Genomic DNA, 4622 nt, shown 5'->3' on the forward strand with positions numbered 1-4622 from the left:
TGTGGCCAACATGGTGAAACCCCATCTCTACTAAAAATACAAAAATTAGCTGGGCATGGTGGTGGGCACCTGTAGTGCCAGCTACTCGGGAGGCTGAGGCAGGAGAATTGCTTGAACTCAGGAGGCGGAGGTTGCAGTGAGCAGAGATTGCGCCACTGCACTCCAGCCTGGGCGGCAGAGCAAGGCTCTGTCTCAAAAAAAAAAAAGTTTGGATTAAGAATACAGTATTGGTGAGCGGCCATCTTGCTCCTGCCCCTGACAGTCTCCGGTCGGGGTCACAGGGATGCTAAGACTGCTGCCTGGACCTTCACTGACCATGCTGTCCCGGGTGGAACTTTCTGCCACTGCCACAGTGGCCCCCTCTCTGAAGAAGGCAGCCTTCCTAGGTCCAGAGGTATTGTGGGCAACAAAGACCTTTCATCCAGGCAGCCACACCTTGCCCCTCTACCACCTTTTCCTGAAAATGGAGGAAAAGTTCGTCTTGGACTGATCCTTGAGGAATTCTTCAAGTTTCTTTATCTTAAAGCCGGTGTAACAGGACCCTATGTGCTCAGAACTGGGCTTATCTTGTATACTTTATCCAAAGAAATATTTGTGATTATTGCAGAGACCTTCTCGACCATATCAGTAGTAGGGTTACTTGTCTATGTAATTAAAAAATACGGTGCCTCTGTTGCAGAATTTGCTGATAAACTCAATGAGCAAAAACTTGCCCAACTAGAAGAGGCGAAGCAGACTCCCATCAGACAAATCCGGGATGCAATTGATTTGGAGAAGTCACAGCAGGCACTAGTTCAGAAGCGCCATCACCTTTTTGATGTGCAGAGGAAGAACATTGCTATGGCTTTGGAGGTTACTTACCAGGAACTACTGTATAAAGTATGTAAGGAAGTAAAGAATCGCCTGGACTATCATATGTCTGTGCAGAACATGATGCATTGAAAGGAACAACAGCACATGATCAATTGGGTGGAGAAGCACGTGGTGCAGAGCATCTCTGCACAGCAGGAAAAGGAGACAATTGCCAAGTGCATTGCGGACCTAAAGCTTCTGGCAAAGAAGGCTCAAGCACAGCCAGTTATGTAAATGTATCTATCCCAATTGAGACAGCTGGAAACAGTTGACTGTGTCTACTGAAGTTATAATTTACCTCACCTAAAAATGAAAAGTTTATTTCATAGAGTGAAAGCACAAAATCTATTGGCCAGTCAGATGTTTCTCATCCTTCTTACTCTGCATTTGAGTTCCAGGATCACTTCTGAATAAGCAGTTTGCCTTAATTAAAACCTGCTGCCTGACTAAAGATTACCAGGTTATAGTTTAAATTTGTAATTAATTCTACCATCTTTAATGAAGTGACAATTGAATGAAAAAAATACAGTATCATTTTTACCTTAGATCAGCTCTAGATATCAGTAACTCAGCGGCCATATGTTGTTCTGCAAGTTACTCTTGCAGAGAATTCACTCTGCACTTTTTCGTGTAAGGCAAGTACACAAAATAGAAGGGTAAGACATGCAAATGTTTACCTAAAAGGAAGAAGCTGAGGCAAAATTAATCTAAATAGAGAGTTTATTTGGGCCAAGTTTGAGGATTGCAACCCGAGAGCATAGATTCCAGTTGCCTGAATCTGCACTCAGGTTAGCAGCAGTTACAAGTGATTTTTTTTTTTTTTTTTTTTTGAGATGGAGTTTTGCTCTTGTTGCCCAGGCTGGAGTGCAATGGCATGATCTTGGCTCACCGGAACCTCTGCCTTCTGGGTTCAAGTGATTTTCCTGCCTTAGCCTCCCAAATAGCTGGGATTACAGACATGTGCCACCACGCCCAGCTAATTTTGTATTTTTAGTAGCACGGGGTTTCTCCGTGTTGATCTGGCTGGCCTCGAACTCCTAACCTCAGCCATCTGCCCAGCTCAGCCTCCCAAAGTGCTGGGATTACAGGTGTGAGCCAACGCGCCTGGCCACAAGTGGATTTTTAAAGGGAAAAAAGAAGCAATTCCTGGCCGGGTGCGTTGGCTCACACCTGTAATCCCAGCACTTTGGGAGGCCGAGGTGGGCAGATCACAAGGTCAGGAGTTTGAGACCAGGCTGACCAACATGGTGAAACCCCATCTCTACTAAAAAAATAAAAAATAAAAAAAAATACAAAAATTAGCCGGGCGTGGTGTTGGGCACCTGTAGTGCCAGCTACTCAGGAGACTGAGGCAAGAGAATCGCTTGAACTCGGGAGGCGGAGGTTGCAGTGAGCCAAGATCATGCCACTGCACTCCAGCCTGGGCGACAGAGTGAGACTCCGCATCAAAAAAAAAAAAAAAAAAGGCAATTCCTGAGTTGTTACCAACAATTTACATTAACATCAAATAAACTATTGATGGACTCTACATTGTTAAGCTGTAGATTGTGGGTTACAGTGTCCAGTGTGGCATTATTGGGTTAATTTATAGCTACTTGTGGCAATAGTAAGCTGTTTCAAGACATGAATACATAGCTCGAAAAGGGGAGAGTAGGGCGCGATCGCTGTTTCATTTCAGTGCCTCTCTGGGCCTGGTAGTTTAAAAGGACAGAAACATACTGTAACTTTGTACCCAGTTTTCAGATACACATTGTTGCAACTAGAGGTTCTGCTGAATGAACAGTCTAAGGCAGCAAGTGTGGGTTCCCATTTACCTCCCTGCATCCTGTGCCTGCTCTGTTGCTCCACCCCATTCACTGTGACCTCCTAGTTTCCCAGCACAACTTCTGCTTGAAAGGACCAAGTTAATATCTGGTGAAGGTATTTTTGTAATGACATAGTCTTGCTTCATTCATTCTACTATAATTACATGAGAATTCCTGCTGTCCTGCTTCTGATAATGTTCTAGAATGAACGTCAGTAAAGACAGGACAGACCCTTGGAAAGCCAACTCCTTCAAAACCTGTTGCTTGTGATATTGCACAATGGCAAGAAACATTTGGACCTAGTTTTTGGCAGTACGCTGTGTCCAGATTGCCTGGAGTCCAATTTATGCTACTCAGCAGTTTCACTCCCTATTGGCAAAATAATTTAATTTTTATTGGATACCACTCAGTCTCTAGGACATACGGTGATTGCCTGATGGGAGTTCATGGGCATTTGTTACTGAAAATAGACAACATTCAAGGTAAAGAGCTCAAAAGTAGAAAAGTGTATTTAAAACGATAAAAGGACTGGGTTAGTCTGAAGGACTGATGACTGAGATTCCTTCTGGCTCTAACATCTATTTCTACCTCTGCTTACCAGATGCTGGTTTTGCAGTGCTTTCGCGGTTCCTGTTTTCTCAAGAGAGCCTAAAGAAGGTGCTCAGAACAAAATTAAATTTTAATCTAGGCTAATTTTCAAAGTATGAGCCTCAGTTTTCTTATTTGATTAAGAGAGGTATTTATAATATCTACCTCATGGGAATGTTAGGAAGATTAAATGTGATGGTGTGCTGAAAATGCTTTGGAAATGAAGATATTATTGTAACTCAGTTCTCCATAAGAATTGAATAGGAAATTGTTACAAACTGTCAACTGAAGATTGATGAGGTTCATACGTTTGGAAAGGAGAGCTTTATTTCTCAAAAATGGCTGCAGCCTGGAGGGGGCCCATTCTGACAGGCTGGAAACCGTAGCCTCTGGCCAGAAGCTGGAAATAGGTGCTTTGAAAGTTGGAAGAAGCGACAGAGATTTACGCTGAATGGAGTGGCAGAATATACATATTCAATAAGCTATAGGTGGATCATGAATATTTATGAGACAGGAAACATGCGCATGTGCAATTGAGCTTCATGCTTCTCCCTGGGTCCCATGTTCAAAAAATGGTGGCATTAAAAGCATGATCTCAGGGTGGAGTTTTCAGGACTCTGATGTCAAAAGGTGAAGCAGAGGACTGGAAAACCCTCACTGTGCACCTTCTGTAGACTGGCCAAAACCGCTCTGTGGTTGGTGGTGTCTTTTCAGGAAGGAATGCTGTTCAGTTGTGTACAAACTGTAAAAAGGGAAAGGTGGCAGTCTAGCCTTTGGTTGAACTCAGTGGTGGCATCTTTGAAAGGCCTGGTTTCTGTTTACCTTTAGGGAAGAAAGTCAAAAGGCAGTTAGAAAGGGAAGGGGTGTAACCAGCCAAGTCCAGCCTCTCACCCTGTATTAGTCAGTTTTTATGCTGTGGATAAATACATACCTGAGACTGTGAAGATAAATAGGTATGTATGTACGTATGTATGTATTTATTTATTTATTTATTTTGAGATGGAGTTTCGCTCTTTCACCCAGGCTGGAGTGAAGTAGTGCAATCTCAGCTCATTGCAACCTCAGCTCATTGCAACCTCTGCCTTCCAGGTTCAAGTGATCCTCCCACCTCAGCCTCCCAAGTGGCTGGGATTACAGGTACCCGCCACCACGCCTGGCTAATTTTTGTATTTTTAGTAGAGATGGGGTTTCGCCCTCTTGGCCAGGCTGGTCTGGAACTCCTGACCTCAGGTGGTCTACCTGCTTTGGCCTCCCAAAGTGCTGGGATTACAGGCGTGAGACACCGTGCGCAGCTGATAAATAGGTTTAATGGACTCACAGTTCCACATGGCTGGGGAGGCCTCACAATAATGGCAGAAGGTGAAAAGCACTTCTTAC

At 43.9% G+C, this 4622-nt stretch overlaps 1 pseudogene; it reads left to right on the forward strand.

Moving 5' to 3' along the window:
* Positions 1–316: 316 nt before the first annotated feature.
* Positions 317–1121, forward strand: LOC129476906 (ATP synthase F(0) complex subunit B1, mitochondrial-like; annotated as a pseudogene).
* The last annotated feature ends 3501 nt before the right edge of the window (positions 1122–4622 follow it).

Source organism: Symphalangus syndactylus, chromosome 6 (assembly GCF_028878055.3).
Source record: "Symphalangus syndactylus isolate Jambi chromosome 6, NHGRI_mSymSyn1-v2.1_pri, whole genome shotgun sequence".
In the NCBI taxonomy this organism is placed as follows: domain Eukaryota; kingdom Metazoa; phylum Chordata; class Mammalia; order Primates; family Hylobatidae; genus Symphalangus; species Symphalangus syndactylus.